The sequence below is a fragment of the Musca autumnalis genome, unplaced genomic scaffold, assembly GCF_047663935.1.
Source record: "Musca autumnalis isolate F117 unplaced genomic scaffold, ASM4766393v1 scaffold_3, whole genome shotgun sequence".
NCBI lineage: Eukaryota > Metazoa > Arthropoda > Insecta > Diptera > Muscidae > Musca > Musca autumnalis.
Window position 1 is genome coordinate 78,256,765 of NW_027411866.1, and position 15,390 is coordinate 78,272,154.

Below are 15,390 nucleotides of genomic sequence, written 5' to 3' on the forward strand. Positions count from 1 at the left end.
CGAAGTCTCATATCAACATTCATTAAGAATTCGGTTCGGATCCGAAACCGATTGCTTTGCAGGGCAGATACTTTAGTACAATTATCGTAAAATTTAGATAAAAACAAACAAAAGAAGATACGCAATTCCTATTTTAAAAGATTCGTTTTAAAATAAATACCAACATGTGGAATCGGCTAAATTTAGTAAGTTAATCATTTTTGTATTGTCCTACATACTACAAGCATTTTTTGTAATATCATTGTATTTTCATTTTTGGCGGATGTCGGAAATGTTTTTATGTCGCTCGTTTACATTTATTTCTGTTTACTTTTGAAAAATAAATCACAGCATTAGTTATTGCAGTGCAAATGCTAGCGCATTTTATCGTCTAAAAAAGAACAAAATCAAAGATAAAAATAATATTTAAAAGAACTCTGTATTGATAGAAACATCTTTGAAGGTACATACCTCTCCAAAGAAACAATAAAAAAAATTAATAAAATAAATGAAACAAAACAGTAATTAAGCAGTTGACAAATTTAACCGACGGATGCTTAACAGGTCTACGCCAAATTCTCATCTAATCTATTACGATCTGAAATCGTGGCAGCCTATTGGAAGATGCTATTTCCCCGATATGGGAGAAAGGCATCATTGCTACTAAAATGGTGTGATTCGGAAGAAATAAGACAGCCCAATTCCATATACAAAATACTTGTAGGACTAATTTATTGATAATGATGAAAAACTTCGTGGTCGATATAACATTTCCATTGTTATCAGTATCCAGAAACACGTCATCGTTTCTGTCGTTGTTATTTGAGCACTTTTTATAATCTTGGGTACAGATACCAAAAATGTGCCTAAGATCCAAACCATTTAATTGAATTAATTTAACCATGTCTGACCTTCCAGTATATATGACTGGCGCATGCGAGTTTAGGAGAGTTTAATATTGCTGCTATGATCGCGGACAAAAACACAACCATCGTAGAAATCCCCGTTAAAGAGAAAGTGAGCCCGATCATCACAAAGCTCAAACCAAAAGATATGCAGATGTCAGGGATACAACGATGCAAGTTTAAAACAAGTAATATTAAACTTTTTATACCCTCCACCATAAAATATTCTTATATAAAACGGAATGTAACTCACATTGCGTCGTTTCACTCTGCGTTGTTTTCGAAATTGCGTCGTTGCTTGGTTAATACCAATTTTCACTGAGCGTCGTTCGATTTTCAATGCGTTGTTTTAAGTTTGAGTGTCTAAACATGGTATTATTATTATCATTATTATTTTTATACGCTCAGCATTTATGCTAACGAGGGTATATACACTTTCATACGGGCAAAATGTGCGTCATCGAAATAATGGTTTTAGACCCCAAGTATGTTTGGACGAAATGTGTTTCAGACAATTTGGAGTCGATTGAGCAATGTCCGTCCGTCTGGCTGGATGGTGCGCACGATAACTCTCGAACGGAGCAACCGATTCGGTTCAAAATTTGGCTTTCGTAATATTTTGTCCAAACTTAGTTTAAGTTCGAAGATGGCTTATATCGGTCCACTCCTTCCGGTACCTCCCCCACAAAAGTTCGAAAATGTTCGGAAAATTTGTGCGCACCATAACTCTTGAAGGGAGTAACCGATTTGGCCCACACTTTGTACATCGTGAAAGTTAGATGAAGTTTAAATATGGACTCAATCGGCCCACTCCTTCCGGTACCTTCCACACAAAATTTCGGAAAAGTTCAGTTTAGGACCTGCTCTTGAATCGCTTTGATTTTTGTTGTAGCAACTTGTATTCGCTGTCCCCCATACGACGGTACAAGTTTCATAAGGGGCAAGTCCATACTTCCTGAGAAAATAGCCTGAAAGGTGCAAAAAACCCCTATGACACCATGTGTAGTGGTTGGAGCGCAAGATAAATCTCGAACGGATCTGCTAATTCGGTCCAAAATTTGACCTTCTTAATATTTTAATATTTTTCTTCGGAAAAAATATGCGCACGATAACTCTTGAAGGGATTGACTGATGTAATCCATACTCTGCACATCCTAATATATCTACCAGATATAGATCAGGTTCGAATATGGACTATATTTGTGCACTGCTTTGGGTACCTCCCACACACAATTTCGGATAAGTTCACTTTAAGACCTGCTCTCGAATCACTTTGATTTTTGTTGAAGCGATTTGCATTCGCTACCTGCGTTATGACGGTAAAAGTTTTTTCAGGAGCAGGTCCATATTTCTTGGGAAAACATCCCGAAAGGTGTAAAAAGCCCTATGTTACTACATGAAGGACAACTGCATAACGAGTAAGGATAACGGCTCTGAGTTGGGACCCACCAACCTAATGATCAATGTAGAAACCCCCAAAACCGCAGAAGAAGAAGAACTTGCGTTCCGCAAGAGTTCTAGAACCAAGTGAACTCGTCTGCAGTAGAAGCAGTGGAATGTTCACAGAGTCGCGAACAAACCCCGCAGCAAAACACAGCAGTACCACCAACAGCAGCAACCTATAACTCACCTAAACAGGAGTTCATCCTTCAGATGAGAGCATCAGAGGAGAAAGCCCTCGCAAAATGCCATATTGTGCTCCGGAAAATGAGAGAGGCAATTGGCAAACAACGGAACATCAGCAGAGACGTCCAAAATGGAGTATCGGAACTAGACGAGCTACTAGACGTAATCTCCGATTATCGACGAAATTGGAAAACAGCTGAAACAGAGCGACAATCGAGCAAGCCCAAAACAGCAGACAGACCAACACCTCAAACGTTACAATACAAAAGAAGCGCGTCTAGCCCAGCTGAGACTAACCCGGAGGCAAATATGTCGTTCGATAACACTTGTAACGAAAAAGTAGTACAAGACTCAAAAGCGCCTAAACGCAACAGAGAAAGTTTAATACAACACTCCTTTGGAAACATTTCTAAAACTCCCCGGTCTTCCGATTCGCCTTTCAGGATGGTTCAAATACTTGATGACCGCATCGCAAAGTTAAGCGAAAAATTAGTCTGTGAACTTAAAACGATGCTGAAGGAGACCGAAACTCGAATTATAAACGAATTTGAGCAGAAACTGTCGGAGCTAAGAGCAAATTTAGATGTCGACCATTCACGTGTATCCAGACTTGAGAAAGTGGCCAATGATTTTTACAACACCAAATCTGAAATGGAAGAACTTAGAGTTCAAGTCTTAAGGCAAGAGAATGCACACGTCGCATGTGAGATAAGAGTTAACGGCGTTCCTTTCCAACCCCATGAAAACTTGCCCAATGTGTTTGATAAGATTTGTGGATCTATGAATATATCAACACCGCCCATAAAAACAGTACATCGCCTTTTAAACAGGAACAACACGAAAAACTTAAACTCACCAGATGGTGTCATCATTATAAATTTCCTGTCACCATACGACAAAAACTTTTTTCTAAAATCTGTTTCTACCTTCAAGAAGATGCATAATAACAAACTTCATTTAAATTCCATCGGATTCAATTCTAACTCACTGTACTACATAAACGAAAATCTCTCAAATACAAATTATCAATACCTTGAGGTTTTATATCAGAGAAGACTTTCGCTGGATCTCTTCAACATCCGAGCATAAATCAGATTATAGAGCAGACGATGGCTTCCACTTTTTGGAATAAGTAGAAGCGAAATTTTGCTTTTACACAGAATAAGGATTCGACAATAAAGGGTGCAACTATTCAAAGATACGCTACCAAAGATACCTGATCCTCAAAGAAGACGTCAGGAATTTTGGCATTCTAATTAACGAATTGACTGGACTGCCTACGTCGGTCAATTCTTTTCAAGTCGAAATTATTTCACAGATTTTTTCTAATACCATCAAACGAGTCATCGTTAGATAAAAGCTACTGATGGACTGCCAGTTTGATCGGAACTTTCCACCACTCATGTATTTACTGCCTTCTAAGACATGGAAATAGTAGTTATCCATATTCTTGCAGGTCCAATATCTTAAATAAGTCCTAATATCCCAGCAGAGGTGACTGAAATAGCTGATGTTATTCAATCGCAAATTTTCTCAAAATCATCCAAAGCACTTGGATCTGATGGAATTTTAATGGTGATGCTAAATCGGCTGGATGAACCAAAAGTCGAGTATCTAAGCAAAGTCGCCAACTTATCATTAGCGACCATAATGTTGTTGTTGTAACGTATATGATAGCTGTGTTCCTTTACTTACCTGAGGTTACCATTTGTTACCATTTTTAACCTACAAAGCGTTCCTTAACCCCAAAAAGTGGTAAAACTAGCAGAGAGAGAACACATATGCCTTTCTATTCTACCACAGGCTACCAGACAAACTTCTTCAGGTAAAAAATGGTAGAACTGATTTTTCGACTTTTGTTTGACGATTATTTCACAATGAAGAAAAACAGAAGAAAAAGTCGAAGGCTGACAAAACTAAATTAAAAACTGTGAAATAAAAGACGAAAATTGATTTTTTTATGTTTCTTTTTGACATTGCTACCAGGGCCCTCCCTATTCCACGAAACAACTTATCAACTTTTCATTTTGCACTTAGCAATATTTTTGACAATTCTCAAATGTGGGCGTTCCACAGAACCCTTATTTTCGATAAGTGATATGTTTGTAATGATAAAGTAAATTTGCTTAGTTTTCAAAAAAATGTAGCTCTCTTTTTGATTTCTGTTCCACAAACATTCTTTCTGCTAAGTGAAAAGTTGTAACGGCAAAGTGTATTTTGCTAAGATTTTGCAAAAACATTTGCTCTTTCGTTCCATAGAAAACTCTGCATTTTGATTTTGCAGATCAAATTTTGATAAGTTTGCCTTAAATTTGCGAGGTAAACGTTCTCTTTGCCAATATACATTGTTAAAGCAAGTAAAGTTTTACCGCCTGTTCATGTATGTCGTACGGAAACCTGTACGAAAGGAAAGCAGTCACTCGCTTCCGTCTAAAAATACGTTCATGTATTTCGCAAACTATCGTGCGACTGCCGTTACGTATCCTATGCGAAATACTACTAATTTGAATGTACATTTGTACAACTATGTTCCATAAATTGGAGCCTCAATGACACAAATGATTAGTGCAGATAGGGGCTCCAACGACGTAACTCGAAACTTAGTTCGCATATTAGCAAAGCAACGAATTGGTTTAAAACTATGTCATATAAACTCACAAAGCTTAGTAAATAAAGTGGATGAGTTCAAATATATCTTTGAAGGCTCTAATATTGATATATAGGGTGTTTTTTTTAAGCCCGATAGAACTTGAAATTGTAAAAAATAACACAAAAAATTAAATTGTAATCAAAATTTTTTTTATTCGAAAGATCAATACGTGACATTAACATTTGAAAATGATTTCGGGCATATGGGCACCGCGGCTGTTCTTGACGAAGTGCATTCTGGACGTCCAATTTTTGGCCACTTTTTCGAGCACTGCTGGCCGTATGTCACGAATAACACGAACAATGCTGGCCTCCAAGGCATCAATTGTTGCTGGTTTATCAGCATAAACCAGTGACTTCACGTAGCCCCACAGGAAATAATCGAGAGGTGTCAAATCGCACGACCTTGGAGGCCAATTGACAGGTCCACTTCTCGAAATCAACTTATCGCCAAATTTTGATTTCAATAAGTCGATGGTTGCGTTCGCCGTATGGCACGTAGCTCCATCCTGTTGAAACCACATCTCCTCCGGTTCAATGTCATCCATATTTTCAAACAAAAAATCATTGATCATGGTGCGGTAACGATCTCCATTGACCGTAACGCGAGCTCCGGCCTCATTTTTGAAGAAATAAGGTCCGATGATGCCACCGCACCATACGGTGCATTTTTCTGGATGTAATGGAGTCTGTAGGGTCTCTTGTGGATTGGTCTCACTCCATATGCGGCAGTTTTGCTTATTAACAAACCCGTTAAGCCAAAAATGCGCCTCATCGCTGAACGCCATACAAATGACGAAGTCGTCTATAAGTTGCGCGAATCGACGACTGATTTTCAAAGTAAATTTGGATAATTTCGTAGCGTTGTTCAAGCGTGAGTCTATTCATGATGATTTGTCAGAGTATACTGAAACAAATAAAAAACAAAGTTTCATCAAAATTTAATTTTTTGTGTTACTTTTTACAATTTAAAGTTCTATCTAGCTTAAAAAAACACCCTTAGTATGTGTTTCAGAAACATGGCTACATTCTGCTATACCCAATAGTATGATAAATCTAAATGGCTATAATGTCTTCCGATCTGATAGGGAATGTCGTGGTGGTGGGGTTGCTATTTGCACCAGGAATAGTCTAAAAGCAAGATTTCTTCTAAAATCCGACCCAGCCGATTAAATAGAATATATTTTCGTTGAATTTTCATCAAATTTTAAAAAATCCTAATTGGTTGCTTCTATAGACCAAATAACACGGTAGACTTACTACAGATTCAACATGTTTTAGAGACTACAACGTTGGGCTACAACGACGTCATCATATGCGGAGACTTTAACTCAAACATCCTTGCAGAGTCGCTATTAACGGACAATATGCTAACACTGGGTCTCTTTGCCGCTAATAGTAAAAACCCAACTCATTTCTCATCTACTACTAATACCCTATTAGATCTTTTCTTTGTTAACAATACTCCTAACATATTACTTTATGATCAACTGTCTGCCCCTTGTTTCTCTAAACATGACCTGATTTTTCTAGTTTACAAATGCGAAGTATCAGAAACTGTAGAGAAGTTATCGTACCGAGACTTTAAAAGTCTGAACTACTCCGTACTAGAAGAAAAGATGAAGCAAGTCAATTGGCATGAGGTGCATAATATATTTTCTGTTGATCAAAAATTGAAATTCATACAAGACAACATCTTGAGCATTTATGACAGTACGGTACCAATAAAAAAGCAGAAGCCCGCCAGGAAGTGGCACTGGTTATATCACAAACAGCAGAAAAGTCAAAATGGCAGACTGTAGTCAAAAAGAAGAAGAGACCAAAGAACCGCCCAGATGCTGTAATTATCAAACCTAGTGAAGGACACAACTATTCTGATTTTCTAAAAAATATCAGACAAAACGTGAAACCCGAGGAAGACGTAGCAATACGATCCATCAGCAAAACCAAAACGGTGTCAATTCTTTTGGTGATGGAGAAAGGAAGAGAAAGAGAAAAGTTCTGCGAGGCTATAAAAGGATCTCTGAAGGATGCAGCCACTGTAGAAGAAAGAACACCGAAGGCAATGATCGAGGTACAAAACAACGACGTCATCATATGCGGAGACTTTAACTCAAACATCCTTGCAGAGTCGCTATTAACGGACAATATGCTAACACTGGGTCTCTTTGCCGCTAATAGTAAAAACCCAACTCATTTCTCATCTACTACTAATACCCTATTAGATCTTTTCTTTGTTAACAATACTCCTAACATATTACTTTATGATCAACTGTCTGCCCCTTGTTTCTCTAAACATGACCTGATTTTTCTAGTTTACAAATGCGAAGTATCAGAAACTGTAGAGAAGTTACTCCGTTCTAGAAGAAAAGATCCAGCAAGTCAATTGGCATGAGGTGCATAATATATTTTCTGTTGATCAAAAATTGAAATTCATACAAGACAACATCTTGAGCATTTATGACAGTACGGTACCAATAAAAAATAAAGTATTCAGTTCTAAAACGAAACCATGGTTTAATAACTCTATTAAAAACTTTATAAGGATCAGGGATTTAGCATACTCAAGATGGAAGCGTTACAAAACGCCCGAACTCCACGAAGAATTTCGGACAGCCACTCCACTCGGACACTTCATCCAAACGCAAATTGAACGTAGAATTTTACAATATTATACGGTATGTGTATGGGGTAAAAAGAACTGAGCATATTTCTCAATTTTCCCGTTCCCTTTATGGTTGCAGTTTCGATACTCTACTCAATTTTAGATCTTTACTATTTTTACATAAAATCGTTGTGACGCAAAAACCGAATTATCTTTACAATAGACTGATAACCAGTTTCTGTATGTCGAAAGAAGAATGTGTGCGAAAGAAACACGTCCAAACTCTTGTGTGTTTTTCAAATTTGTTTTTTGTTTTGAAGCAAAAGCAAAGGTAAAACTATTTCGAAAACTAAAGTTCGGGCGTGTTTCATTCGCACACATTCTTTTTTCGACATACAGAAACTGGCTGTAAGATTTACTCGATCACTAAGAGGCAAGAAAATGGTTCCATTCAGACGAAGAAGTCTAGTTTCTGAGTGGCAGTTTTTTATCAGTACCATACGCCTTTGGAATACCCTACCTAACAACATTCAAGTCATCAGCAACGCGTTAGTTTTTAAGAAAAGGCTTTTCACTTTTCTTAGTAATTAAATGTTTAATCATTTTCAATAATTTTTAATGATATCACTGTCAGTACTATTAATAATTTCAATAATTTTTTTTCTTTTTAAATGAAAATATTAGTTATTACCATTATGTTTAATTTTTTTCGCTATACTTATATTTTAATTTTTCAATATTTTTCCATTTTATAATTTTTTCAATACCTTAAAAAGGACTTTAACTTTATATTATAAACCTGCACTGTAATTATAAGAATTATATCTTGTTGTGTAGGTATTATCAAATTTAATAAATTAAATAATTATCGCCAAAAACATAAAAAGAAAGCAGCAGAAGCCCGCCAGGAAGTGGCACTGGTTATATCACAAACAGCAGAAAAGTCAAAATTCCAGACTGTAGTCAAAAAGAAGAAGAGACCAAAGAACCGCCCAGATGCTGTAATTATCAAACCTAGTGAAGGACACAACTATTCTGATTTTTTAAAAAATATCAGACAAAACGTGAAACCCGAGGAAGACGTAGCAATACGATCCATCAGCAAAACCAAAACGGTGTCAATTCTTTTGGTGATGGAGAAAGGAAGAGAAAGAGAAAAGTTCTGCGAGGCTATAAAAGGATCTCTGAAGGATGCAGCCACTGTAGAAGAAAGAACACCGAAGGCAATGATCGAGGTACAAAACATTGATACCGTAACCACAATTGAAGAGGTACAACTTGCCGTACACAAAGCCACACAAGTAGCTGTATCAGATATCGGAGTACATCTAATTCGCCCAAACTACCGAGAACAAAAACACTTGTATGAAGTCAACAAAATTCTGGAGAAAAAACGCCTAAAAATTGGTCTGACAGACTGCATTATAAAGTATAAGGAAGGGACACATCGGTGCTATAGATGCTTTGGATCCGGTCATAAGCAATATGACTGGAAAGGGCCTGATAGAAAGGGCATGGGAATATGCATCCAATGCGGAGAAAAAGGACACAAACGGAAAGAGTGTACAAATAAGATGAAATGCTGCATATGCGCCGAAGAGGGGAGAAGCAATATATATCATTTGCCAGGCTCAAAAAGATGACGGTCAAACACTCAACAAACATCATGAAGATCCTTCAGCTTAACATACACCGGGGGAAAGTAGCTGACACTATCTTGCCACAGATAGTTCATGAACAGGAGGCCGATATTATAGTTATTAGTGAACAATATTTACGAAAAGCAAATGGATTGTGGTTTGACGATGAATCCAAAACCGCTGGAGTATGGATTCCCCTAGGAAAAACTGTGAAGCCAAAAAGTGATGGACGAGGAAATGGCTATGTGTGGATACAAGTCGATGACGTCACAATCATAAGCTGCTATATCACCCCTATCGACTCCATAGAAGAATTCCAGTCAAAACTAAACTCCATAGAAGATGTATCCAGAAACACTGATGGAAAAATAATCGTACCAGGCGACTTCAATTCTCGCTCAATCGAATGGGGCTCACAGGAAACAAACCCACGGGGTAGAAGGGTGATGGACATGATCGCCAGATTAGGACTCGAAGTCGCGAACGCGGGATGTGTGCCAACTTTTAGGAGACCGGGCTGTAATGGTACCATACCAGATATTACTTTGGTATCCGAAAACATTGTAGACAGAGTTATCAACTGGAAATTCCTTGAGATATACACGGCAAGTGATCATCAATATATCTCATACTCTATACAAACAGCTAGGATTCGTTTATCCCGTGTTGGTGATGAAAAAACTAGGTGCCCAATCCCCAATAGAAGTCATGGATGACGAAACAATGGGAAATATCGTGAGCACACTGTTCCCCACACACCCAATCAGAACAGAAGACCAAATTGATGAGGCCATAACAACTCCACCAATCTTCACTAGCAAATTAAAAAATAATAAAGCTTTTGGACCTGATGGAGTACCAGCTGAAGTTCTCAAAGAGATAGCTGATGTACGTCCAAACGTATTACTGGACATATACAACCATTGCCTATTTGCGGGTATATTTCCAAAACTGTAGAAAGAGCAACAGCTTGTACTGATTAGTAAAGGCAAAGGAGACCCAACAGCCCCATCTTCATACTGGCCACTATACATGCCCAATACGGCTGGAAAACTTTATGAGAGGTTACTTAAACAAAGAATACAAGATGCAATATGCTTGAAGGGTGGCTTATCAGCAAGGCAACATGGTTTCAGAACCGGAAAATTCACCATTGGGGCAATAAAGGAAGTAGTTGATGTTTTCTCCGCCGCACAGCAGCGAAACAACTACAGCAGGCCTGTGGTTTTATTAGCCACTTTTGATATAAAAAAAAGATTTTAACAGCCTAAGATGGAGAGATGTTAAACATGCCATGGAGGCAAATTTTGATGTACCTGCATACCTCATGAAGATAATCTGGAGTTACTTAAGCGAAAGAGTATTAATAGCTTTGTTCCTTTACTTTTTTAATGGTATGAGTGGTAAAAGAGAAAAGTGTCAAAATTGCTCAAAATTGCTCTCTCTGAACATTTTTACCAGAAAAGTAAAGAAACGGAAAAATTGTAGATCTGGCAGCAATGTCAAAAAGAAACATAAAAAAGTCAATTTTCGTCTTTTATTTCACAGTTTTGATTTAGTTTTGTCAGCGTTCGACTTTTTATTCTGTTTCGTCCATTTTCTTCTTCATTGTAAAATAATCGTTAAACAAAAGTCGAAAAATCATTTTGCTGTTAGCCTGTGGTAGAAGAGAAAGCCATTTACGTTCTCTCTCCTCTCTCCCTCTCTTAAAAATTACTTCCAGTTTTGCCACTTTTCGGGGTTAAGGAACGCTTTGCAGGATAAAAATTGTAACAAATGGTAAAAATGGTAACCTCAGGTAAGTAAAGGAACACAGCTAATATACAAAACCAGCGAGGGTACAAGAAACGTACAAATAACATCTGGCGCCGCACAGGGTTCCATCCTAGGCCCTGATCTTTGGAATATCAGCTTTGATGAAATCGTCAAACTAGATATGCCCGAGAACACATTCCTAGTGGGGTACGCATACGATATTGCCGCAGTTATCCAGGCCAGAAACACAGAGGAAGCACAACGCAGGCTCAGACAGGTAATGATCCGAACCAGAGCATGGCTGGAATTACACGGATTGGAGTTGGCAATGCACAAAACTGAACTGAGGCAGCACATTCCAGTAGTAGTAGACATGGAAATACATAACATAGTCATTCGCACACAGGAAGCTGTCACATACCTGGGGATACGAGTAGACAATAAAATTTATTTTTCGTCGCATATAAAATATCGTCACCATAAATGCCCGAAGACGTAACCCACATGAAAATCGAGAATCGAAAATCGAAATTTGTTTTTAGATTGAATCTGATACATAATGCTAAAATACATGCTCTGGCAAAATTTCAAGCTTATACGTTCAAAAATAACGATCCTATTCAAGAATTGGCATTTCGGAAAATGGGATAAAATGTCAGATATTGCTGTAATGACGGATCCCAAAACCAAGCGTTTTCGCGGTCTTAGATTCATTATTTACACCCATTCGCACATGATTGATTATACTCCAAATACTCGCCCTCATAAGATTGATATTCTATAAAACAGTTTTTCATTTTATAACGTTTTTTGCTTCTCCCGTAAAGTTTTGGTTTTGTGGGTTACGTCTTTGGGCATTTATGGTGACGATATGCAACTGAAAAAGCTGCGCATATCACAGCCCAACTCAGCAAATTGATGGCAAATGTCGGAGGGCCTCTTCCCAATAAGAGGAAATTACTGATGGAGGCGTGCTACAGTATCCTCCTCTATGGATGCGAAATTACTAGCAGTACAAAGAACAGCGGCATTGCGAGTTGCTTCTGCATATCGCACGGTATCAGGACCGGCTGTTCAAATAATAGCGCGAATGATACCCATTGACTTGGTGGCAGAAGAGCGTTCGAAACTATTTAAGGCAAAACTCTCGCAAAACGTACATACGAATGCGGAGCAAGTTAAGGAAGAGCCGTATGAGAAATGGCAAAGGCGCTGGGATCAAGAAACCTATGGCAGATGGACTGCGAAGCTTTTACCGAATATAAGAAGATGGGTAAATAGAAAACATGGATATGTAAACTATTACATCACGCAGATGCTGTCCGGACATGGATATTTCCGGAAGTATTTGTTCAACGAGGAAAGTGCAATTCCCCATTCGGCTTATACGAGAAAGAAGAAATACTAGACAATGCAGAGCATACGTTCTTTTCATGCAGTCGATGGCTCGAACTCCGGGCAGAAACAGCACGGGTAACAGGCGATATCTCCACCGAAAATTTTGTGGAAAAAATGATAAGAGACGAAGAACTGTGGAATGCCATCGCAAGGTACTGCGAGCTCCTGCGAAAGAAAAAGGTGGATCTAGATAATGCTTTAGAGTAAGCAAACGGCGGCGCTTGGACGCAATCAAGAAGGAGAAGAATGCCAGTGGCCTGGGAGCCACCTCGAAGTAATACGAAAGTGGTGCCGAGGTGGACGCAGCTCCCGGAGGTGATCAGGTGGGTTTTTAGTCGGTATAAAGATCGAGTCCGACATTTTCTTATCTGAACCGCAAAAAAAATATTATTATTAAGTCCGTCTGGTTACTTTTCCAGCAACAACTTTCTCAGAGAGTATGGAGTTTTTATTCTCCTTGCAGGAAATTTGTAAAAAGTAAACAGACACCCATGGCCATGGCGGAAATCAAGGTGTTACATCGATAACAATAATCGGGCCATTTACTACACCAAACGTCAAAATAACGCATTACAGTGAATTGCTTGTTTACCTTTTGTATGTAATTTTATTCGCAATAATGCATTTTGACAACTAATGTGATAATCAGCTGTTTTTGCCGTTGTACCTGTATTATTGTACCATGCCCATGACATGGTAGTTTGACCTACGGCATAACTGTCCTTCCGGGTTCATAATATAAACTTCATCGACCTTCATCGGCAAAAAGAATATTTCACCCACCAAGCTTTGATCTTCATATTTACGCGCAGTGATATTTTTCCTTAAAAACGGTTCAAGAATACGGGTTTTTTGTTTTAGCACAGAACTCAGGTAAGATGCGTTCAAAACATTTTTTTCCCTCATTGGCAATTTTATTAGCTTTTTAATGATATACATATAACCTTAATCGGTTACTTAAAATCGGTGCAAAATCCGGGTTTGATATCGCTATATCCGGTTCAAAATATTAGATAACCAGATCTATTCTCCAAGAAAATTTGTCATTAACGTGTTCGGCATATCGGGAGATATATATGGTAAATATTTCAGATACATCCCAGATGTCAATATAAGCGATAACCAATGGGTATGTCTACCTACCAATACATAACAAATAACGAATATACAGAAAAACAAAACATAGTTTTTTTTCTGAACAAAAACCGGGTAAATGTCAAAAAGGACAATGAAAACGCGAAAATATCGAGTAGTTGTCAATGAGAACCGTACCTAAAATTCTCTGAGCAATATTTTTGTGGAATATTTGGAAGCTGTAAAATCGCATCTTGTGGTACTTTTACTACGGTTCAAGAAAGAAAGGACGAAAAGGACATGAAAGGAATTGAATTAGAAGAATGAAATGTTCTACAAAAGGATCCGCCATTCGATTTGACTGAAGACATTGTTCTCAAAACGAAACTACAATAACGGCAAACAGAGATATAAAGCTATTTTCTCAAGCATCATAGGCGTAAATTCAAAAAATTCATAGCGCGATATCTCAAAAACCTTCCTTTTGGGTTCTTAATATACTCACTAAGAGCTTTCATCTCCAAAAGGAATTTTCCACCGCACAGACCTTGAGTTCCAATTTGTGTCACAGTGTTATTTGTGTAAAACAAAAACATTAAGAACTTTATTACATTGACACAAATTATAAAAATTCTCCATTAAATTTAATTGTGACTGAGTTTACTTCCTCTGCTCTGCATTTTATGTCACCGCAATTGACTTTTGCTTCATCATCCAAAGGGTTTTTATATTGTCCTCCCACTCCAGTTAAGATTTCGAAATTAACTCCAACTTCACTCCAATAATAATAATAATAATGTTCGCAACTTTATTTTGTATTTTTTTAACTAAATCTTAGACTTATAGACACTCTTTTATGTACATATATTACCCTTCAAAGCACTTTTAAAAGAAGGTCAGATAGCAGGAAGACTATAGGTCATTTCATAAAGAATGCTTAAAAAGTCTTAAAAATATCATTTTCATACAAAATCTTCAGTTTTCTCACGAAAAAAATTCTCGGCGCTAAGTGGGTTAAGACTACTGTGATATTTACATTTATACATTTTTAATTATTTTTGCATTTATTTTTCTTTTATTTGTTGTGTTGTTGTTTTTTTATAACCTACAATTGACTAAATTTAAATGTAAAACTGACGAAAGATTATTAATAAAAAATTACCCCTGGGAAAATCCCAACAAAAAAATGGAATAAATCATGGTTGAAAAATAAAAGGTAACAGCAACACCCAGCTGACTGAACTGGGATGTAATGTTAGTGTCAAATTCCATACGACATTTAATATATTTATTTCTATGTTCGACGTATATTACATATGTTCCCACAACATCCCTGAAGGGACAAGGGAGACTTCTCTCATATCAATTAGTGCACGCCGATTCATATTGGCTCAATGATATGGGACCTACAGTTTATCGCCGAGTCCGAACGGCGTGTCTTACGACACCACTTGTAGAGAAGTTCTTCATGGCTGAAATACTCAGGAAATGTCGCCAGCATTACTGAGGGGGAATTTTGCCACCGTTGTAAATTTGATGTTGCTTGGCCTGGGATTCGAACCGCAGACCTTATGAATGCAAGGCGGACGTGCTGACCATTGCACCACGGTGGCCCCCATGGCCCCTAGTCATGTGAGGGTTCGACGTATATTAGGGATATATATTTTTGTAAGAAAAAATACATTCATCAGAAAAAAACTATTTCCCATAAAGACTTCTTCATATCAATGCGATGTAACCTCCTCCATGTCCGAACGAC